General features: G+C 39.4%; 1 long non-coding RNA gene across 1 annotated transcript in view; it reads left to right on the forward strand.

Annotated features, from left to right (window-relative positions):
* Nucleotides 1-1154: 1154 nt before the first annotated feature.
* LOC132659580 (uncharacterized) overlaps nucleotides 1155-25265 on the forward strand; it is a 40603-nt gene continuing 16492 nt past the window's right edge. The window contains exon 1 of the long non-coding RNA XR_009600144.1: nucleotides 1155-1325. This is a non-coding gene — a long non-coding RNA (uncharacterized LOC132659580). The remainder of the gene's footprint in view (nucleotides 1326-25265) is intronic.

The following is a 25265-nucleotide window of genomic DNA, read 5'->3' on the forward strand; positions in this document are numbered from 1 at the left end:
TTCTTAGCTAAGACAAGGAAGTGGTAGATTTTCTGATGATTCTGATTCAAGTCCTTCAAATAGTGCATTTCTAAAGAGACCTAAACTCTTACAAATGGAAACCCACTGAGGTGGTATAAGAGATCTTAGAAAGGTAAGGAAATTTTGGATGGCACCTGTGACCTGTGACCAGCGTTCTGTTGACTCCTAGACCTGAGGCTCATAGAAAAGTAGGGGTGGCTGGGGAGGAAGGCACAGACTGGAACAAAGTCCTGTGTGCCTGTTCAATTTGAACACTTCCCATGATAACTGCAGAATTTCAAGGCGAGAAGCTGGAAGTAAGATTAGCAATTCATTAGTGGCCAAGTTTGAAAAGTCACCATTGTCACTGGCTAATGAGGCTTTATAGTCTAAATCTCCAAGAAAGAAACAAAACATCTCCATTAGCTAGTGACAAACATCCTTGTGCATTTCTGGAACCAAGACTTTGTTGATTGCTGACACTTGAGAGAGGGTTGTGATTCATATTATGAAAAGAACTAGATTTTTTTTAAAGGAGATGCAACTTGGTAACTAATTTTTGTCTCTCTCTGCCAGTGTAACCGTTTGAATGTTAATTTAATTTTACAGAATATCATTTATGTAAATGTAATTAGAAGGGAAACATGATCTGGAGATGCACAGCACCAAAGAAAATTTATTACTCCAAGGGGTATTGCTCTAATCATTCAACTGCAATATTGAGTTTCCCCAGATTTAATCTAAAAGCAATAAATTACAAAAGGCTAATGCCCTGCCCAACAACAAGCTGTCATGAACCCAAGTTTCAGGGAGGGAAACCAGAAAGAGGAAGAGGGTGGGGGGAAAGCCTGAACTTAATTTCAGCAACAGGCTATCAGCAGCTTCACATTTCCTGACATAAAACTCAGGAGAGACAACAGGGCTAGCTCTTTCCTAAACAAGAATAAAATGGTGACTTCCAACCTCCTACTGCTTTTCCATCCAGAAATCTGACCAGGGCTCTTGTGGCCAAACATTATTATAAATGTTCCAAGTTCAGGGCCCCATGTTCCCCAACAACGTAGGGAGAGGAATCCAGCCAGGATAAAACAGCCTTGTCTCTTCATGTTACTGCGAGGCTGTTCTTTTGCAGAGATGAGGAAAGGACCCAGCCTGATTAATGTCAAGGTCTTCATTGCATTCTGTTGCGTGCATGCAGGGAAGCCAGTTCTGCTGAGGCGCCCTGCCAACACAGAGAAGCCAAGCCTGTTAAAAGACATGCTCTTCGGTCTTCTACTTTCCTGTCCATGACAAGTGAGAGGTCAGAGCTAGAAGAACATGGGGTGGTAAGTGTTCTCTCTGTTGCATAAGCCCCATATCTGAATTTGACTGTGACTGAGGCTACCTGGTCCTTTAAAGGTACTCAACAATTGCCATGATGAAAAGAGAAAAAAAAAAAAATCAATCAATCAATCAAACCACCTGGCTCTATGAAAGAAATCCTTGGTGAGGCTACTATAACCTGGGTTCCACCAAGGAGTGATAAAATTAAGATTTCCATGGTTAGGACTCAAGTATGGGTATCTTTTAAAAGCTCCCCACTGGTGATTTTAATGTGCAGCCACAGTAAGGACAGTCCTGGATAAAGGTTTATGGCCTGCAGTGGGATGCCTATGTTCAATATGTCACAGTGTCATAGATTCATTCTCATGGACAGGGATTTCTTAAATGAAACAAAAGTGAAGGGGAAATATGTCTGCTCTCAGAGAACAGAAAGACAACTGTGGGAGACCAGGTAGGCAATTGAAGAAGGAGATGGGGAACCCACCCCAGTATTCTTGCCTGGAGAATCCTATGGACAGAGGAGTCTGGAGGGCTATAGTCCATGGGGTCATAAAAGTCAGACATGACTTAGTGACTAAACCACCACGCAGGCAGCAGTAATCATCAAGCAAAAGCATATCATTTCATGTCCTTTTAAAACCTAAATAATAAAAGGTCTTATGCTAGTGTTAAACTATTTTGTCTAACATGTTAAATAATATAACCTACCTCATCTTCTTCAAGGCAAGCAGTTTGAGCATTGTAACCAAAGGCATGTCTGGGGGAAAAAAAAAAAAAAAAACCTAAAAGAAATTGTACATTTTTTTTCATTACTCAGAAATATATTGACTCTGGTTTGCTCATTTGTTTGCATTTGCTTGTTTTTTGTTCTTGAATCCTGTGCATTGACTGGACTGTTTAATTCAGCAAAGGGTGTGTTATCTGAGGAGAATGAATATTTTCAGAGTTTAAAGATAGAATAGAGGCTGTGACTCTAATAGAATTTCTCAGTTACATCTGCAATTAGTTGTACATGAAACATTTATTTTTAACCTTTTGCTATTTTGTTTTGTTTTTTTAATAGGTTTTTAAATTTTTTTTCCTTTTTTATTAAATTTATTTATTTTTAATTAAAGAATAATTGCTTTGCGATATTGCATTGGTTTCTGCCATGCACCAACGTGAATCCGTCCTAGGTATACCTATGTTCCCTCACTTTAGACCCTCCCTCCCAGCGGTCACCCATCCCCAGCCCTCTAGGTTGTTGGAGTGCTGGTTTGAGTTGCTCGAGTCATACAGAAAATTCTCTTTGGCTCTCTATTTTACAAAAGGTAGTGTATATGTTTCCATGCTACTCTCTCCATTCATCATCCCCCCCTCTCCTTTCTCCTCCCCCACATGTGTCTAGAGCCTATTTACAGAGTGAGGTAAGTCAGAAAGAGAAAAACAAATATCATATATTAACACATATATATGGAATCTAGAAAGATGATACTGATAAATCTATACACAGGGCAGCAATGGAGATGCAGACATAGAGAACAGACTTATGGCTATTTTGTTTTTATTCAAATGTTTAGTAGAATAAATGAAAGCAGCACTTCAGACCTGTGCTTCAGTGGAAAACATTTCTTAGAGTGAGACTAAGGAAGATTTGACTTGATCCAAACCAATTTAGGAGAACATAATGGAGAAGTTCTCTAGTAGAGACGGCAACATTGATAAATATGGCACATGAATAGAATTTGTCTATAAACACCCTGATTAAATAACAGGAGAGAAAAACTCACTGTAACCACTGAACACTCAGTATTTTCATTATATTTCCTCTACCACCCTGAAATTCCCCACCACAGACATTCACTTCACTATTTGAAAGGGTTTGACTTCATCAGTCCCTGAGTCAGTGAAGATTCTTTAAAACATAAAGTACTTGTTGATGATGATGTTCTAAAGTCTTTAAACCATGGAAAGAGGCCTGTCCATTGGTCTAACACTCACTTCACAGAAGAATCAGCCACAGAGTTGAATGACTGACACAAATTGTCTGGGAATAGATAATTTTGGCCACAGGAAAAGACAGATGAGAGAGAGAAAAAAACAATACTTTGAATACTCATTTTTTATTCCATTTCTTGGAACTACGTCTCTGCTGATTCTGCGACTCTTTAATTGCACTTACTAAGCAAAACATGCTGATGGGTCAAGCGGAATTGAATTACCCAAACAAATCAGGTGGAAGAGCATCCTTTGTTACCTGATCTTTGGAGACTGTATTTCAAGTCTCTTCCTCCCTACTTGTGAGTACGTTTTTCCTGTTTTAAGGCCATTAGACCTCATGTCTCACTAAACTTTCTCTTCCAAATCACATGTCTCAAGAGTGTTCAATTAACTGATTCATTATCACGGCTCCCCTGTATTAAATTATATTACAAATTTAATCTGCTAATTATTTTTAACTTTGCAGATATTTAATTATTAGCTAGTTCTTCTCTTAGGAGTCAACCAAACTACATAAAGATGGGGCATATGTACAACTTGTCTTTCTTTTCTTGTTTCCAAAGGTACTCATGATTGCATCAAAAATCAGCAAAAACCAGACAAAATAAACAACAAAAATTGGTTTTAACAGTCAAATTATGAGGCAGTGGCAAAAGTTTTCAGAGGCCTGACTGGGTTGCAATAGTTCATAGAGAAAAACATAATTTTTTTAATTTGTTTGATTCACATATCAGATCACAGCTAAAAACATAATGTTCTCAATATCACCAGCAAACGATACCAAACAATGTCATGAATTAATGACCAAAAAATACTTTTCTGTTGAAAAGCAATTGAGAATTCACTCATTTCTAAGAATAGTTTTACGTCTGATTCTCAAGTGAAGTTGATCAAATGTTCCCAATTCTTATAAATTTCAAAGTAACCATACTGCTGAGTTAAAATGAAATGCTGAGCAATTGTTTAGGTAATACAGCAGTGCAAAAAATCTGGGAAATGCTGCTCAAGTTTTCATTTCCCACCTTCTTTAATTTTTAGTTACAGGTATTTACTTAGATTGACGTAGATTGTCTAAACTTTGTTCTCAGTCTCTCAATTCATTCGGCCCATCGAGATAACCTTTGCTGACTAATACGTAAATTCTTACCCTCAACTTACCAAGAGGAGAAACAAATGGTTGTGACCTAATAATAAAATGTGGCAAAAAGAAAACACAGAAGTTAGATTGTTCCTAGAATCGAATTAAGACAACTAAGTCGACTAGGAAATATCAAGGTACTACAAATGGAAAACACCTGAATAATATGAATAGGTTTGGTTGCCTTTATTCCTTTTTGAAATAATGAAGGAAAACCAAAAATATATCCATATCATACTTGTAAACATACAAAGAGATTCAGTAAGTTAGTTGCCCAAGTCTACACAGCTAAATACACTAGTGAATAGTGCATCTATTGTAAAATTTAAAAAATAAAAGACTAAAAAAAAAAAAAAAAAAAAATGAAAGCACTGTAGCCACCTCAAAACCAAAAGTAATGGAAAAGTTTGAATGAACCACTACAAAGGGTGACATTTGGTTAGGTATTTAAATGAAAGCGCCAGCCATGTGAAGACCTGGCTTGTAAAGTGAGTTTACAATGCAAGGACCTGAGGTGGGAAGAGGCTGTAAGTGAAGGTAAATAGAGAACCCAGGAACAAGCCCTGTTTATTAAGGCCATTGTCGTACAATTGCATTCTAGCATCAGAGACTGGTAATGGCCACATCCTCCAGAAAGGATGAGTGACCACCTGACCACTTTTCATTCCAAAAGGAAAGGGCTTTTGATTCTTTTGGCATTTCAATCATTAGTATGTAAGGCAATTACTCGCTGGCTAACATTTGAGCAGGATTGATAGATTTCATTCAGGTCAATCGGTGTCTTCTGCCTTCCCATCCTAGGAACTTTGCCAAGATCAGTAGGTTATAGGGCAAATAAATGCCACAATATGTCAGAATTTCTTTCTTTCTCTTTTTTTTGGCGTTCCTCTGGGCTTCTTGTTTCAGGTACTGGAGCCAGGCTAGGAAGCAGATGGTATACCCCTAGTTGGGTGCTACACTAGGCACTTAGTAATACTTAGTAAGTGGACCAAGGTAATAGCAGGCATTTAAAACATCAAAAATGCCCTTCAAACACTTTAGTGCCTGGTGTTAGTCGCTCAATCGTGCCCAACTCTTTGCGACCCCATGAACTGCAGCGCACCAGGCTCCTCTGTCCATGAGATTCTCCAGGCAAGAATACTGAAGTGGGTTGCCATTTCCTTCTCCAAGGGATCTTCCCAACCCAGGGATCGAACCCGGGTCTCCTGCACTGCAGGCAGATTCCTTACCAACTGAGCTACTAAGAAATGAAAAGAGTACAAAAATTGTGTTTTACAAACTCTATTATCTTTTACGTTCTTTGTTGTTGCTCATTGCTTTTTACTTGCTAAGTCGTGTCCAACTCTGAGACCCCATGGACTGCAGTATGTCAGGCTTTTCTGACCTTCACTGACAATTGAGTGTGTGATGCTATTGAACCGTCTTGTCCATCTCTTATTTTTTATTGACATACAAAAAAAAAAAACTACATATTTGATGTGTGATGAGTTTGAAGATAATTATCCACCTATGACTCTGTCACCATCTATAGCTCCATAAACTAAACTCTCACCTCTAAATTTTCTCCCTCCTGCCTTGTTTTTTCAATAAGCATTAAAAAATGTATTATCTTTTTAAAAAAGTTGAATTAATTAAACAAGGTGGATTTGGAGGAATGGGGTTGGGTGGTGTTTCTGAGAAACCAAAGAGCCATTTTGGTAGGCTTTTTCTTTCTACTAAGAAGATACACTTTGGTAGATACCGTCCTGAATCTCAAAACACGGACAAAAAGCATGTTAGAAAAGTATTTTACTTTACAGTTGATATAGGCAATGCATTCTGTTCAGGTTTATAAGCAAGTTTGTTTGAAACTACCTGCAATCCAAAAAGTCTGCTTGGGTTTCTAGAGCTAATTTTACCTGAGCTCAGGAAGCACAGGTCTAATAAAACACTAAAATACTTCTGAAATTCTGGTATAATTGTTAAAGTCTAATTAATCATTGTGAGGTTATGAAGGCTGCCATGGGGAATGCATTTGACCCAAGTGTAAAGAGTTATTTACTACAACTTCTTCCAAATGCTGCTGTTTTCATTATCCAAGGGCCTTACTATAGCAGTCATTTATTACAGTTTCTTAATTATTCAGTCCAACAAGGTTTATAATTATAATCCTGCCACTAATGACAAGGCAATATATAACTCCTTAAGGAATCACAGTTTTTATCTGATGTTAATTGATGCCCGCTTACAAATAGAGACTTACCCATAAAATCCACTTGATGTTTGAATTTAATCTTTTCATATTCATTGAAAAACTATAAGAAATATTCTTTAAAGCATCCAAGTAAGTCCAATGTACTAGTTTTATTAACATTTGAACATACAACAGGTTTATTTCTTGGTGTGAACTCCCTCTATGAGTAATATTTGGGGCATGTCACCAGATCAGAGCTTGAAGGGGGAGGAGGGTAAGATTCATTCTTTTCTTCACCCTAAGAGGCAACTCTCTGTCAAGATTTCAACATTTTTAAATGTTGACAAGCATGCACAGTCTAAGATGTGCTTTTCCCCTGGCTCATTATGTAAATTATATTCATGTAATGCATCACTTGGGTATTCAAGTGCAAGCCCATGGTGTCTAATACATGTCCTCCTTGTCAGGAGCGACAGCACTGTACATTTTCAGTAAAGATAACTGATCGGGGGAAGGAAAAAATAACTGCTATTTTCAATCAGAACTATGGAAAGTGCCTTTAGTCCAAAAAAGATGTGATTTCAGGCTTAGGCTGTAAAATACATCTCTGACCTTATTAGCCAGGCTCCTGTGTTAAATATAGTGGCTGTAATAGAATTTGTATGCCCTAGTTTCTGACAGGTTGAATGTTGCTTAGTGATCCAGGAGTGGGAAATGGCTGCCTGCATTCAAAGGAGATCGTAGATTACAGACAATTCCTGGATATTGCAACCAAAGGATGCTGTTACAATGGCCCACAAGAAGAGACAGGGCTTCTTACAGCCTGTAACTGAAGGGAGCTGTATTTGCTATCTGTTGCTGTGTTATGATTGACTCCAAAACTATTTCTTTATCTCAAACTGTTTATTCATCCGTGGGCTGGGAATCTGGGCTAGCTCAGCTGGTTCCTCTGCTTCAGGGTCTCTCAGAGGCTGCAGTCAAGGGGTCAGCCAGGACTGTGGTCATCTCAAGGCTCAAGAGGGGAAGGAGTCTATGATTCGCATTAGAAGCAAGTCACTAGGCTTTAGCCCCCATGCAAGAGGTCGGGAATACCTTAAGTCTAAAGTCTCTTAAGTCTTTCTACCCAAAGAACTAAGGTTTCTCAGGTGTCCAAAATATCCCCCCACCCACTCATTATTATGACATACTATCAAGGCACCTAGTGAAATCTGTAAGCCAACAAAATGAAAAGGTAGCACCTCGGATCTCTTCCTACACTCTTGAGGGCTGGCAAGAAATGTAATGATGTTGTTCACAGGAGGAACATGGCATAGTGCAAAAAAAGAAATTTATTTTCAATTCCAAATGTAAGCCAAAAAAAATCTGAAAAAACATCGGTATCAGTACCCTTTTCCTTCATGTGTCTAATACATCCAAAGCCTCTTCCAAAAGTCCAGAGGAACACCTCCATGAGGCGATGGAGATGGCAGACACAGCGGTGCAGCCAAGAGAGCTAGAGTGCTGCAAACACCTGCAGCCAGCCATGACCAGAGTTGCACAGAATGTGATGGATGAAAGCAAAGCCTTCAGTGAAAGTCACCATTGAACACACTGAGCCAATGACTTGACTTTTGTCAAGTGCCTAAGCAAGACTAACACCTGACAATAAAGCCATCAAAACCAGAAGCAGAATTTGCCCAGGCAAGAGGCACAAATGATGTGATAGCAGCCATGTTTGGTGAATAAAAGAAAACATAGAATAGTTTAGGAACATTCCTTTGGCCATGCTGATTGAAAAAAAAAAAAAAAAGCTATCACTAATCCTAAACAGCGAGGCTATTGTCACCATCGTCCACTATGCATTTGTAATATTTTGTGAAGGGATGAGTAGGATTTTCTGAAGGATGACCTTTGAGCTCTTTCTGGCTTGCCTGACAACTGACCTAACAGGGACTGAGGGCTTCCTTCTTTGGTATGAGGTATAAAACTTTCTATAGGTTCATAAGGAACTGCTCTGAATCACTTCCCAAGAGACCAAAAATCATAAGGTTTCCAGATGTTAGCCATCTGTACTTCCTCAGAACACCCTTAACAATTTGGTTATAAGTTGAGACTTCTTTAAACAAAGCAAGCCCAATGTGCCTATTTCCCCTCAAATCTTCTCTCATGATTGCCTTATAAGAAGGGAAATCAGCAGGCCTGACTTTCCTTCAAGGGAGAGATAGCCTCATAGTACATTCCTTGGTGTACTGCCGAAGCACATTGCCCCAAGAAATGAGCAGAGGACTGAACACCATGTCTGCTGAGCCTTCTGCCCCTGAGGTTCAGCTGCACCAAGAGATGTTGCTAGTGTCCTCCTGGGAACTTTGCCTCAAGTAAGTGTATGGGTATCAATATTTATAGAAAACATCATATTATTTTTGGCATAGATTGAGTCTTCAAACAGCTAAGTATCATAATAGAGAAAGCCATGGTCCAGTGTGCCAACTAACTATCAGGATGAATGTTTCAGTGTTCAGAATGGACAACATCTGGTAGGTTGCACATTTATGAAATGTCTTGTTAACCAGGCTTATTGCAGCGTGTGTGTTTGGTGTATAACACTGAAATTTTTATCATCAGTAATTTATTGATTTTTTTCTGAGTCATTAAAGCTTGAAGGTTGTCTTAGCTTGGATTCCACAAGAAGCAAAATCTCAGAAAAAGGCCATGTGTAAGGAGTTTATTTGGGAACATGATCTCAGGGAACTAGAGTGAAATGGGAGAGGAGAAAGGACAGGCTACTCGTCCTATGGGACCATAAAATGGAATGCATCTCTGAATGTTCCTGGGGCACAAGAGGGGACAAAGGAAGAAGCATTTCCCCATTGATTTCCAGTCCTCATTGGCAAACATTTTCCCCAACCTCAATTTAATTCCTCACATTTCTGGGTTGCATGGTCTCAGGCATAAAAGTATGTTCCTAAAGTATGGTCCCATGCAGTGGTACCAATAAAAACAGCCTCATGTCTGCCAGAAGCAAGAGATGTACATAGCACTGGTCTGAAGGGAGCCTGCACCTATTGGAAACTGGCTGGAGCCTACACAGAACTATTGTTGGCAATAATGGCTGACCTAGGATACAGGAGTGATGGTCAGAAATGGTGCTATGGTGCTTGCACACATGCTCAGTCAAGTCCGACTCTTTGCAATCCCATGGACTGTAGCTCACCAGTCTTCTCTGTCCATGGAATTCTCCAGGCAAGAATACTGGAGTGGGTTGCCATTTTCTTCCCAACCCAGGGATCAAAGCTACGTCTCTTGCGTCTCCTGCATTGGCAGGTGGATTCTTTACCACCACGCCACCTGGGAAGCCTGAAATGGTGCTTAGTCTTTAATAAAAGGTTTTCAGATGGAACATTATTATGGTGACAAAATCAACCATCAGAGAGCTAACAGTTTAAGTGCATAATAGCTTGTTTCTGAGTGGAAATTAAGAAATAGTGCTGAAGCTAAGAGACACAATTTCCATCTTTGAATGGAAAGTTTGACTTGTAGGATTCACTAGGTTCCATAAAATGGTCTCATTGAACTGGAGGGATTTTGGCCTCTTAGACACCTCAGTTTCTGTGGTACAATGCCTTAAATAGCTCCCCCAAACTCATAGCATTCATGCCCTTGTGTAATCTTCTCTCCTCGTTTATGAGCAGGACCTAGTGATTTGCTTCTAATGCAAAAAAAAAAAAAAAAAAGTCACAGGACACTGAATTTCAAAATTATTTTATTTACAATTTTCTTTAGGCAAGACAGTATGAGAATGTGAGCTTCAAGAATGCATTATTTGACCAACAATCATATCACCAGCCATGGGGACAGTGTTTGGCACATAATAGATGCTCAATTAGCATTTGTTGAATGAATACAATCAGGTGAAGAGGAAGAGAGTAGTGGCCAGTATTTGAATCAAGGAAAGATTAAGTTTATTGATTTTCAAGTGGTGGCAAGAGTAATCAGGACTTTTCCTAACAACCAGAATGAGAAGAGTTTACAAATCCTCACATTATGCTGGAAAGATATGGAATGAGTCCTCAGACAACCTACTAGCTCTTTGGCTAAACTCCTTTGAGCTTTGCTTGTGTGTATGTGTGTGTGTGTGTATGTGTGTTAAAGGAAAGAGTAATAACCATGAGCTTGCAAAGTTGGGAGAATCATTGTTTGTATATAAAAGTATTTGCAGATTCACAAAGCACTGAGCAAGTGTTTGTTGCTATTTGTCTTGCCTTCTCAGGTAGTTACCTTCAAAGTGATTTCCCTGTCCAAGTTAGATCCATAAGAAAAATTCCAAAGCCCCAGGAACCATTTCTGTCTTTTCTTCACCTTCCAAATCAAATATTTTGGCTTTTTGCTTGGTGAAATGCAAGGTAGAAGCCAAGGTAAAAACATAGATGAGAATAAAGGGGAAGAAACTGGGATGGAAGCAAATATAACTTGCCATAAGGACGTAACATAAAGACTTAGAATGTTGCCAAGAACAAGAATGCGATCCTTTCTCATGTGACACATTTACTGGTTGATTTCTGTTTGATGTGATCTGATGGAGCCTGACAGGGAACATGAGAGCCTTTTCATCCTAGTTCTAGAATGTCTGGTTTGGGCTTAGGACTTCACATTCCTTTGTGATTCCCATGGGTTTTCTCAGCTCCGGTAAACCCAATCTCTTTCTAGTTTTCACCAAAATCATATCTGTAGAAAGGAAAGCAGGTCTGTAGAACTGAAATGCTTAAAGAGAGCTCTCAGCCCAATGTCTTTGTGGGAATAGCTTGAACAGTTGTAGGCAGAAGGCAGTTCATTATGGAGTAATGAGGAATAGAATTGGAAACATGAGATATGGGCCAGCAAACTCTTATGAGTCTGTGCTCTTTATAGATGCTCAGCTTTAAATGCCAGGATTTTACGTCCTGAGAAATTATTGAAATATAGTATCACTTGGTAAATACATGTTACTGCCTGAGGGCCCACCTCCTGCCTTGGATGCCCTGGCCTCTCAGCCAAAAGTCTTCTCTGCTGAAAATTCAACAAGTGAATGGTTAATGGCTGGCCCAGCATGGCATCTCCTGGACCAAGTGGGAAGATCTGTTTTTGAGTTTGTACCAGATACTCGAGTTGCATCTGATCTGTGTTAAAGATGTCTAATATTGCTCCTGATAGTGCCATTCTACACTTCTTCCTCATCCTAGTCCCCACTCCCTGAACATAGTGCACACACACATGGATGCCTTCACGTTACCCCACCTCCCCCTTCTCTTCATTCTGTTAGCACTTAGCTGTCATCCCAGGGCTCAACTACTGAGTCTCTTTTTGGGTCTGATGATGGCAGAGACTTGCTATTGATGTATTTCCCCATGTATGTCTTATACCAAATTGCTCCATATTCCTGGGAAAACTTAACATTTACAAATTGTTCATTTTCTGTTGCATTCTAAAGTCTTTCTGAACCTCACTTTTCTCATATGCAAAATGATAGTAATCATATCTAGCTCATGAGGAAGAAAGAAAACAATGTGTGTAAAGAATTAAACTAGTGCCTGTGTATGGTGATTACAATAAATGATAGCTGCTGCTATCATGATATATGATTAATAGTTTAATAATTAAGGTTTTGAATTTTGTGCCACCATTTCTTTCTGGTGAACCCATCATATTTTCAAAATGGTGTTATGTAATAATGGACAATAAGAAAATGTTTATTCATTTCTTTTGTTTCTTAAATTCAATTTAATTTGTAAAGAAAAGGAGAAGGGTAAGTATTCACTGAAGTTTAGGGTTAAATTGAAGTTAACTTAGCAGCTGACATTCATAGAAAATCAAGTAAAGTAAGACTCTTTAAAATATATTCCTTTACAATGTCATATTTCAATTAAATCTCAACTAGCAATTAAAATAATTCCAAGAGTTTCAATTAAGGAGGAGGAGGATTCAAGGTACACCCTCCTTTCTGGAAGGTCAGTACAGATTCTTCTTGCACCTCTTTGTACAACATAAGGGGCATGTAAGACACCCATTACACTTCCAGGGAAGACATTATGAAAATCTAAACTACATCCAAAGTGTATTTTACTCCTAATAATTAGAACTGGATGAACAGCTAGAAAAAAAATATGAACCTGCTCAAACTAAATTGGTTCAGCTGTAACTGATCTAATGCAGTTTTCCAAAGAATAATTGATATTATATAATCGTAACTGCCAGTTTATGTCACAAAAGTGACATTTGACACTTTCCTGCTAACCAGCCTAACATCATCGATCAAAACATCACTTGTGTAATGACATTTCACCAGCCAGCTTAACATCATAAATTATGACATCACCTCTTTTATGAAACTAGAAGATTGAAGAAAAGAGATTGGGAAGACATTCCTATTGAAAACTAGCATTCATCTTTGATTTGTGTTTTCAGAATCTTTTATGCTCTAATCATGGTGCCAGAAAGCTTTTTAATAAGTGAGTATATTAGGAAAGTAAAAAAAGAAAGAAAGAAAGGGAGAAAGAAATCTCATGAAATTATAGTGGAAGTCATAAAAACAAATTATACATTTTCTAGCTCCCCTTAGTTATGGTTTCACATCCCTGGATGGTGATAACAAGATTTTATTTCACAACTGAACTATGAAGTGGCCATTCTCAGAAATCCCTGGAAAACAGGAAACAGAAAAGAAAATTTGGAGTTTGGGTTTGAATTTGGAAGAGTATATTCATGTCTCACCAAACCCATTTAAAAACAATTTATATGTCAGGAAGGTTGCATATTACCTATAGGACTTCCAAAAGCTAACTACTTGTTTTTCACCTGAGGCTTATAAGTATGTGCTATAGAAAATATGACAGGAAATAGATCTTCTAAAATGGAAGCCCCTAATCCCAAAGAAGAAACATTCATTTTTACCCACCTAAAAAATTGGATTTTAAGGCAGAAAAGAGCAATTTTCCAAACTATTTACTGTATCCCTGTTAGTCCAAGAGCTACATGAGTCAGAGGAGGGGAAGAAATGGGTCTTCCCTTCAGTTCTATAGTCTCCCGATGATCAAACATGAAAATTGCCATTCATGGTACTTCATTTATAAGAGCAAGTAAACAAGTATGTATAATCTTCCTCTTTATTTTACAATCTGGTAATAGAGGGATAAAGACAATGTTTCAATGGTTTAATCGTCCATGGGATTCTCCAGGCAGGAACACTGGAGTGGGTTGCCATTTCCTTCTCCAGGGATCAAACCCAGGTCTCCCACATTGCAGGCAGACACTTTAACCTCTGAGCCACCAGGGAAGTCAGGTCTTTTTATAATTTTCAATAAAGTAACCAAATAGATCATTTAAAGTCATTTATATAATTATGTAGATCAATATCACAATAATTTGTGAAAAGATATTCTTTTTATACCTTGCAAATGAGCAGGGAAACTGTAAGTAATATGGTAACATTCTTGACTTCCACCAGCATTGGGTTTGGGACATGCTAGAGTCATATATCTCCTTCCCAGCTAACCTGTGCTTAAAATAAAAAAGAAGGGCTATCCAAAAAATGTGTTACCAGGCAAATCATGTTAGAACTCTCAAATCTATCTGGTAGTTGGTACTTTTTAATTCTTAAGTTCCATCTTTAAATTCATTGGATTAATGGAGTTTCCCATATTAGCTAATGGTGAAACAATAAAACAAGACAAACAAAAACTGAGGCAAAAAAAAGCTCCTTGCATTTAAATATCTTAACTGCTTTGCATAGAATTAACAAATTCTACCTTATCCTGAAATTAACAGTGACAAGCAAGTTCAGGTCTTGACTGTCATTGGACAAAATCCCATGATATCAATTCACAAGGTATGGCTGCTGGCACTGTTTGGTTGGTGATCAAATACAAAAAGTACCAAAAGTTCTCATTCATCTTGAGCTGGTTCTCCGTGGATGTCTTACCCTGACAAGAGAAATTTTTAGTAGTTTTCTTAAATCTTGAGAAGATAAAGTACAAGACTGTTAAAACTCTTCCTTTGTTTATTGCTTCTGCAATTGTAGTCACATCATGAAATTTCTGTGTGTTGCTTCTTAAAGGAAAAGCAACCTTTTGAGAACTTCATCGGGTTAAATGAGATAGAAACTAACTTTGACATTTGTGATAAAAAGGTAAATTACTGTTATTACTAATTAATGATGCCATTTATAATTTAAAATATCAAACATCTTCATATAGGCACACATATTTGGGTAAGGGACAGTGTTATTGATTATAGAATTTATAAGTTTTAGAATACATGGGAATCCATGTTGAACAGCTATTTAGACAGTTTTGATCATTAATGAATTCAATAGCAGACTTCAGAGTGTAGGACAAATCCAAAGCTTTCAAGTAATTGTATGTAAGTTGAGGCATGCTTGACTATATTGGAATGTGAATAAATTTTTGAAATTTTTTTAAGGACCAAAGTTCTGGAGAAGGAAAGATGTATCACAAAGAGTAAGAAGAACTTGAAAAGCTCTGAGTGCACTTGCATTCTTCTCCAATGAGCAAAGTATGAGTGAAGCAATTAAATACTGGCATAGAGATGTACTGGTTTCCATGAAAAGAGATCTTAAACAGCAGTGTAGAATTTTAAGCAAATCCACGTAAATTGTCAGAGCATATCTTAGTCATCCCTACAGGGGGCTGTGATTTACTTAGTCTCCTTTTCGGACTTCTTTTTTTGAAAAGTTTTGGCTATGAATATTTATGCGCAGACTCCATCTCCTGACTGAATTTCCACTCTATTGGAATTATGCATCCCTATAGTACACCCAGGAAAGGTGAGCAGTTAGAGGTGAGGAAAGAGATTTCCTGACCTTTTAGAAATAGCAAGCTACACTGGATTAAGTACAGCCTGAGTGAGGTTACTTGCCGGTTGGTGGAGTGTAATTATCTCAGAATTATCTCAGTGAAACAATTAGTGCGCAATAGTCTCAGTACCAGATCTGCCGTTGTTCTGAACTTTTGTTAAAGCGTCTCACTCCATCCCCATATTGGGCAATTTATTATTCTTACGGTAGGTGCCAGTGAAGGATGCCACAGATCCCTACTCCTGAGTGTAATCTTATTTACAGCTGGTGCTTGTTAAATGAGTTGTAGTGGGAAGGTGCTAGACTTGCTGTAATGGGAGTGTTTCCTTGGTGATAAAGCATTCTCTAGACAGGTTTCCTGAACCATCAGATATGCTGCCAACAGGGAAGCCCATTCTCACTTCAGTCCTCAAAGGTGCTGGACTTCTAGTTCTCAGTCTCCCACAGCTGGTTCTTTTAAAAGCAGAACTTTAAGCAAAAGGAACACAAGTTTGAACACCTTGCAGAAGTGTACGTTTTTGGAAGTCGTTTCCATTTCCTCTCTGCATTCTGACAAAACTGCCTCGAGTGGAATGGGCAGGTTTATTTCACCTTGTTAATGTATCTGACCAAACTTATGAGGTATTTTTTATGTTAACCTACGGTCTGAGCCTCAAGGATGGGTTAGTCATAGTAGGCAGGTTGTTCGGAGAAGGCAATGGCACTCCACTCCAGAACTCTTGCCTGGAAAATCCCATGGACGGAGGAGCCTGGTAGGCTGCAGTCCATGGGGTCGCTAAGAGTCGGACGCGACTGAGCAACTTCACTTTCACTTTTCACTTTCATGCATTGGAGAAGGAAATGGCAACCCACTCCAGTGTTCTTGCCTGGAGAATCCCAGGGACGGGGGAGCCTGGTGGGCTGCCGTCTATGGGTTCGCACAGAGTCGGGCGCAACTAAAGCGACTTAGCAGCAACAGCAGCAGCAGCAGACTGGTTGTTGTGGCTGCTGTTTAAAGGAAAAGGTGCCATTTTCCTTTAAAGAAGCTTTTAAGCAGCTATTTCTTTAAATAGTTAAATAAGTTAGAAATAGGTGAGAAATCCCAATGAAATGGGGTTATTTTTCAAAATTATCTTTAATAAATCGATTACATATAGAACCTGAAGGTGGGGTTTGTGTAGAGTTAAGATAAAGGGAAGGTACTAAATGAATATTTATATTTCATAAGAACAACAGTTTCTTTTACTTAGTAGAAATGAAACAGTATTTGCCTTGAGTAGTAAGTGGATACATGCAGTTACATAAACAAGAGTGGCTTATTCTGCCACTTTAATGGAAATCAACTCATACAAAAAGAGATCATCCAAAAAGGTGTTCGAAGGATGGTAAATGTTTATAGTTGTCAAATAAAAAGGAACATAACATTTAAAATACCTTTTTGTTCATTTTTCCTGTCTCTAACAACAACCTGGATATACTACAAAGTAAGCTGAGGTAGAAAGAAAAATGTCTAGATAAGGATTATTTACTAGGAAAGTCATTTGTTAATATTTACTAAGTACCAAGTACTGTGTTAAGATTTCATATGTTGTAACTGTCTTATTTTACACAACTCTTTCTAAAATCATTCTGAGTCCCAGATAAGATGTCTGAGCCTCAGAGAAATCAAGAGACTTGGAAACACCATACAACTAAAGCATCATAGGGCCAAAGGATAAGCCTAGGTTCAAGAAGAGAGATACAATTTCTTTTCACTCTTTTATTGATTGATAAACTTTCTGTTGAGAGATACTACTGAAAGAGAGAGGATTCTACTAACATTCATTATAGGGGTGCTAGAAGTTTAAGCTGATTCTAACTATAGAAACAGACTGGTTCCAAATAGGAAAAGGAGTACATCAAGGCTGTATATTGTCACCCTGCTTATTTAACTTAGATGCAGAATACATCATGAGAAATGCTGGGCTGGAAGGCGCACAAGCTGGAATCAAGATTGCCGGAAGAAATATCAATAACCTCAGATATGCAGATGACACCACCCTTATGGCAGAAAGTGAAGAGGAACTAAAAGCCTCTTGATGAAAGTGAAAGAGGAGAGTAAAAAAGTTGCCTTAAAGCTCAACATTCAGAAAATGAAGATCATGGCATCTGGTCCCATCACTTCATGGCAAATAGATGGGGAAACAGTGGAAACAGTGTCAGACTTTATTTTTTGGGGCTCCCGAATCACTGCAGATGGTGATTGCGGCCATGAAATTAAAAGACTCTTACTCTTTGGAAGGAAAGTTATGATCAACCTAGATAGTATATCGAAAAGCAGAGACATTACTTGTCAACAAAGGTCCGTCTAGTCAAGGCTATGGTTTTTCCAGTAGTCATGTATGGATGTGAGAGTTGGACTGTGAAGAAAGCTGAACACTGAAGAATTGATGCTTTTGAAGTGTGGTGTTGGAGAAGACTCTTGAGAGTCCCTTGGACTGCAAGGAGATCCAACCAGTCCATTCTGAAGGAGATCAGCCCTGGGATTTCTTTGGAAGGAATGATGCTAAAGCTGAAGCTCCAGTACTTTGGCCACCTCATGCGAAGAGTTGACTCATTGGAAAAGACTCTGATGCTGGGATAGACTGGGGGCAGGAGGAAAAGGGGATGACAGAGGATGAGATGGTTGGATGGCATCACTGACTTGATGGACGTTGAGTCTGAGTGAACTCCGGGAGTTGGTGATGGACAGGGAGGCCTGGCGTGCTGCAATTCATGGGCTCGAAAAGAGCTGAACACAACTGAGCGACTGAACTGAACTGAACTGAAATATAGAGTGGAAAATATTGATATGCAATAGTTTAAGGGTTATTCATAAGGTGATAGGGGATGATCAAATTCCTTGGGATAAAAAAAAGTCACACTTAAATGCTCAATTAATCTATTAAGTTTAACATTAATTATCAAGACTAACTGAAAACAACTCAGCGTTAGTCTTATAGAAGCCTTTTCAATTTCTCCTTTGTTGTTGTTCAGTCACTCAGTGAGTACAACTCTTCATGACCCCATGGACTGCAGCACTTCAGGCTTCCTTGTCCTTCACCAAATGGAGCTTACTCAAAATCATGTCCTTTGAGTTGGTGATGCCATACAACTATCTCATCCTCTGTGATCTCCTTCTCCTTCTGCCTTCAATCTTTCCCAGCATCAGGGTCTTTTCCAATGTGTCAGCTCTCTGCATCAGCTGGTCAAAGGATTGGAGCTTCAGCTTCAGCATCAGTCCTTCCAATGAATATTCACAGTTGATTTCCTTTTTAGGATTGACCAGTTTTACCTCCTTGTTATCCAAGGCACTCTCGAGAGTCTTCAATACCGTAGTTTGAAAGTATTAATTCTTCATCACTCAGCCTTCTTTATGCCCCAACTCTCACATCCATACATGACTACTGGAAAAACCGTAGCTTTGACTATACAGACCTTTGTTGGCAAAGTAATGTTTCTGCTTTTTAATATGCTGTCTAGGTTTGTCACAGCTTTTCTTCCAAGGAGCAAGCATCTTTTAATTTCATGGCTGCAGTCACTGTCTGCAGTGATTTTGGAGCCAAGAAAATAAAGTCTGTCACTGTTTGCATTGTTTCCCCACCTATTTGCCATGAAGTGATGGGACCAGATGCCGTGATCTTAGTTTTTTGAATGAATTTCAAGCCAGCTCCTTCACTCTCCTCCTTCACCTTCATCAAGAGACTCTTTAGTTTCTCTTTGCTTTCTACCATGAGGTTAGCGTCACCAGCATATCTGAGGTTATTGATATTTCAATTTCCTCCTCACTTTCACACAAAGCTGCCCTAAGTGGAGGGTGCAGCTTTACTTTGTCTTACTTTTGCTTCTGATAAAATTGAAATGGAATTCCTCAAGCTAAGCTACTGCCAGTATAACCTCCAAGATCAATGGTATACCAATATGCATGCAATATGTATTATACATTCTTACTTTTTGTTAGAATAAGATTTGAGCTAGTGTTTAAGTTACAATTTTTCTCACAAATTCCCTTCATTTTTAAACTGTGAAGCAGGGCAGCTGAACTTGAAGTGAGACGACTCTGTTAGCCTCAGTCCATGACCATCTTAGTTGGGTTGGTTGCTTCCTGGCTCCAGGTTTCCCTTTGCTGATTTGTCAACAGAATGATCTAGAAAACATCATTCAACTCTAAATTCTACCTCCACTAGAAAATTTTGCGTTTGGAAAATGTGTGGCATGACCATGTAATCCAAAATATGTTCATAAGTGAAAACTGTAAGTCTAACCCCTCAAGGTTCAACTCTTTATCATTATGCAGAGACCATTCCTGTCATTTTTTTTATTCTTAAATGAGCTTTGATGAGATGCACTATTTAAATTCAGCACTAGCTTTCTAATGTTTTTCAGAATGATTTTTACTTCAACAAACTGAATTAGGAATATCATTCAACACTGGTGGTGGTGGTGTAGTCACTAAGTCATGTCCAGCTCTTGCGACTCCATGGACTGTAGCCCATCAGGCTCCTCTGTGTATCAGATTTTCCAGGCAAGAAAACTGGAATGGGTTGCCATTTCCTTCTACAGGGCATCTTCCCGAGCCAGGGATCAAACCCTGGTCTCTCTCACTGCAGGCAGATTCTTCACCATCTGAGCTACCAAACTGCTAGAGTACTGCCTGAGCTACAGGGAATTCAGCACTATTCTCTTCTGAAACAAGCATTTTGAAAAAAATAAAAAAATAAATTCAAGGACACTCTGGAGTTAGCAGGCTCACTATGTTTATATTATGAGTTCCACCTACATGAGGAACTAGAACACATCTTCCCAATTTGAGATGTTGACATTTCTTCTGCTGTTCCCAGCTTCTAAATGACTCCAAATTTTATTTTGTTTATGCTCACTTTCTGGTGATCTCACTCCCACCTTATTTATACCACTTATAATGCTGATGACTCCCACATTTTTGTTTCTAGATCAAACCTCTCTGCTAACTTTCGACGATCTCATTGACATCTAACTGTTTACTGGACTTCTTAACTTGAAAGCTGTTATGGGTTGACTCATCCCCCCAAAATGATTTGTTGGAGCACTAAAGCCTAGTACCTCCGGATGTGACCTTGTTTTGAAGTAAGGTTTTTACAGAGGTCATCAAGTTAAAATGAGGTCATTATGGTGGACTCTAATCCAATATGACTGGTTCCCTCTGGAAAAAAAAGGAAATTTAGTCACAGAAGTAGACACACACACACAGAGTGAATGATGTGAAGACACACAAGGAGAAGATGGCCATGTGACTGGAATGATGCATTGACAAGTCAAGGAACACCAAATGTTGCTGGCAAATGCCAGAAGCTCAGAGAGGAAATAAAGGATCCCTTCCCAGAGCCATTGCAGAAAGTGTGCCAATGTCTTGATTCAGATTTCTGGCCTCCATATGTGTGAGAAAATAAATTGCAATTGTTTGAAGCTACCCACTGTTGGGTATTTTTTGTAGCAGCCTTGAAAATTAATACAGTTGCCCAATGAACATCTCAACTTAAAGTGCTCCAGAGTTCCTGCCCCACCCCCTCCCCGGCTGCTTCTCCCTTTTTCTATCCATGGGAGCTCTATTTTTCTGGCGGTTCAAAATCTTTAGAATTATCCTTTCTTCTTATTATTAGGGTATAGTTGACATATGATATCATGTGTTTCAGGTATACAGCTCAGTAAATCAACATATAGATACATTAAAAAACCATCACCACAGTAAGCCTAGTTACCATCTGTCACACATGAAGTCATTACAATCAGTTCAGTTCAGTTCAGTCACTCAGTCATGTCCGACTCTTTGTGACCCCATGAATCACAGCACGCCAGGCCTCCCTGTCCATCACCAACTCCCAGAGTTCACTCAGACTCACGTCCATCAAGTCAGTGATGCCATCCAGCCATCTCATCCTCGGTCGTCCCCTTCTCCTCCTGCCCCCAATCCCTCCCAGCATCAGACTCTTTTCCAATGAGTCAACTCTTCACATGAGGTGGCCAAAGTACTGGAGTTTCAGCTTTAGCATCATTCCTTCCAAAGAAATCCCAGGGCTGATCTCCTTCAGAATGGACTGGTTGGATCTCCTTGCAGTCCAAGGGATTCTCAAGAGTCTTCTCCAACACCACACTTCAAAAGCATCAATTGTTCAGCCCTCAGCTTTCTTCACAGTCCATACATGACCACAGGGAAAACCATAGCCTTGACTAGACAGACCTTTGTTGGCAAAGTAATGTCTCTGCTTTTCAATATGCTATCTAGGTTGGTCATAACTTTCTTTCCAAAGAGTAAGCATCTTTTAATTTCATGGCTGCAGTCACCATCTGCAGTGATTTTGGAGCCCCCAGAAATAAAGTCTGACACTGTTTCCACTGTTTCCCCATCTATTTGCCATGAAGTGATGGGACCAGATGCCATGATCTTCGTTTTCTGAATGTTGAGCTTTAAGCCAACTTTTTCACTCTCCTCTTTCACTTTCATCAAGAGGCTTTTTAGCTCCTCTTCACTTTCTGCCATAAGGGTGTTGTCATCTGCATATCTGAGGTGATTGATATTTCTCCCAGCAATCTTGATTCCAGCTTGTGCTTCTTCCAGCCGAGTGTTTCTCATGATGTACTCTGCATAGAAGTTAAATAAGCAGGGTGACAATAGATAGCCTTGACATACTCCTTTTCCTATTTGGAACCAGTCTGTTGTTCCATGTCCAGTTCTAACTGTTGCTCCTGACCTGCATACAGATTTCTCAAGAGGAAGGTCAGATGGTCTGGTATTCTCATCTCTTTCAGAATTTTCCACAGTTTATTGTGATCCACACAGTCAAAGGCTTTGGCATAGTTAATAAAGCAGAAATAGATGTTTTTCTGGAACTCTCTTGCTTTTTCCATGATCCAGCGGATGTTGGCAATTTGATCTCTGGTTCCTCTACCTTTTCTAAAACCAGCTTGAACATCTGGAAGTGCACGGTTCATGTATTGCTGAAGCCTGGCTTGGAGAATTTTGAGCATTACTTAGTGTATGAGATGAATGCAATTGTGTGGTAGTTGGAGCATTCTTTGGCATTGCCTTTCTTTGGGATTGGAATGAAAACTGACCTTTTCCAGTCCTGTGGCCACTGCTGACTTTTCCAAGTTTGCTGGCATATTGAGTGCACCACTTTCACAGCATCATCTTTCAGGATTTGAAATAGCTCAGGTGGAATTTCATCACCTCCACTAGCTTTGTTCCTAGTGACGCTTTCTAAGGCCCACTTGACTTCACATTCCAGGATGTCTGGCTCTAGGTGAGTGATTACACCATCGTGATTATCTTGGTCGTGAAGCTCTTTTTTGTTCTTCTGTGTATTCTTGCTACTTCTTAATATCTTCTGCTTCTGTTAATTCCATACCATTTCTGTCCTTTCTCAAGCCTATCTTTGCATGAAATATTCCCTTGGTATCTTTAATTTTCTTGAAGAGATCTCTAGTCTTTCCCATTCTGCTGTTTCCCTCTGTTTCTTTGCATTGATTGCTGAGGAAGGCTTTCTTATCTCTTCTTGCTTTTCTTTGGAATTCTGCATTCAGATGCTTATATCTTTCCTTTTCTCCTTTGCTTTTCACTTCTCTTCTTTTCACAGCTATTTGTAAGGCCTCCTCAGACAGCCATTTTGCTTTTTTGCATTTCTTTTCCATGGGGATGGTCTTGATCCCTGTCTCCTGTACAATGTCACAAACCTCCATCCATAGTTCATCAGACATTCTATCTATCAGATCTAGTCCCTTAAATCTATTTCTCACTTCCACTGTATAATCATAAGGAATTTGATTTAGGTCATACCTGAATGGTCTAGTGGTTTTCCCTACTTTCTTCAATTTCAGTCTGAATTTGGCAAGAAGGAGTTCATGATCTGAGCCACAGTCAGCTCCCGGTCTTGTCTTTGTTGACTGTATAGAGCTTCTCCATCTTTGGCTGCAAAGAATATAATCAATCTGATTTTGGTGTTGACCATCTGGTGATGTCCATGTGTAGAGTCTTCTCTTGTGTTGTTGGAAGAGGGTGTTTGCTATGACCAGTGCATTTTCTTGGTGAAACTCTATTAGTCTTTGTCCTGCCTCATTCTGCATTCCAAGGCCAAATTTGCCTGTTACTCCAGGTGTTTCTTGACTTGCATTCCAGTCCCTTATAATGAAAAGGACATCTTTTTTGGGTGTTACCTAAAAGGTCTTGTAGGTCTTCACAGAACCGTTCAACCTCAGCTTCCTCAGCGTTACTGGTTGGGGCATAGACTTGGATTACTGTGATATTGAATGGTTTGCCTCGGAAACAAACAGAGATCATTCTGTCATTTTTGAGATTGCATCCAAGTACTGCATTTCAGACTCTTTTGTTGCCCATGATGGCTACTCCATTTTTTCTGAGGGATTCTTGCCCGCAGTAGTAGATATAATGGTCATCTGAGTTCAATTCACCCATTCCAGTCCATTTTAGTTCGCTGATTCCTACAATGTCGACGTTCACCCTTGCCATCTCTTATTTGACCACTCCCAATTTGCCTTGATTCATGGACCTGACATTCCAGGTTCCTATGCAATATTGTTCTTTACAGCATCAGACCTTGCTTCTATCACCAGTCACATCCACAACTGGGTATTATTTTTGCTTTGGCTCCATCCCTTCATTCTTTCTGGAGTTATTTCTCCACTGATCTCCAGTAGCATATTGGGCACCTACTGACCTGGGGAGTTCCTCTTTCAGTATCCTATCATTTTGCCTTTTCATGCTGTTCATGGGGTTCTCAAGGCAAGAATACTGAAGTGGTTTGCCATTCCCTTCTCCAGTGGACCACATTCTGTCAGACCTCTCCACCATGACCCACCTGTCTTGGGTGGCCTCAAGGGCATGGCTTAGTTTCATTGAGTTAGACAAGGCTGTGGTCCTAGTGTGATTAGATTGACAGTTTTCTGGGTATGGTTTCACTGTGTCTGTCCTCTGATGCCCTCTTACAACACCTACCATCTTACTTGGGTTTCTCTTACCTTGGACGTGGGGTACCTCTTCACGGCTGCTCCAGCCAAGTGCAGCCGCTGCTCCTTACCTTGGACGCAGGGTATCTACTCACTGCTGCCCCTCCTGTCCTTGAACATGGAATAGCTCCTCTAGACCCTCCTGCGTCCGTGCAGCCACCACTCTATTGACTCTATTCCCTACATCCTTGTGATTTGTTTATTTCATAACTGGTTACATGTACCTCTTTATTCCTTTCACCTAGTTTTGCTCAGCATTCCTCCCTCTGGTAACCGCTAGACTATTCTCTATGAGTCTATTTCTGGTTTGTTTTGCTTGTCCATATGCTTTTTTAAGATTCCACATAAGTGAAATCCACGTAAGTGAAATTCACATAAGTGAAATAATACAGTGTTTGTCTTTCTCTGCCTGAATCATTTCACTTAGCATAATACTCTCTAGGCCCATGTCCATGTTGTTGCAAATTCCAATACTGTGATATTTTTTGTGGCTGAGCACTATTCCATTGTATATAAATAGGTAGATAGGCCACATATTCTTTACCTATTCATCTTTTTTTTAAAGGGTTCTTTTGAATTGTATATAAGGAACAATGGCTATTTATTTATTGGGCGTCCTGGCTCTTCACTGCTGCATGCTGGCTCTCTTTAGCTGTGGCAAGTGGCGGCTACTCTCTAGCTGTGTTGCACAGTCTTCTCATTTTGGTGGCTTCTCTATTTGCAAAGCATGGGTGCCAGGTCACATGGGCTTCAGTAGTTTCAGCACACAGGATCAATAGTTTCAGTATGCAGGCTCTAGAGTTTGGGTTCAGTAGTCTTGGTGCATGGAC

Source organism: Ovis aries, chromosome 3 (genome assembly GCF_016772045.2).
Source record: "Ovis aries strain OAR_USU_Benz2616 breed Rambouillet chromosome 3, ARS-UI_Ramb_v3.0, whole genome shotgun sequence".
NCBI classification, from domain to species: Eukaryota; Metazoa; Chordata; class Mammalia; order Artiodactyla; family Bovidae; genus Ovis; species Ovis aries.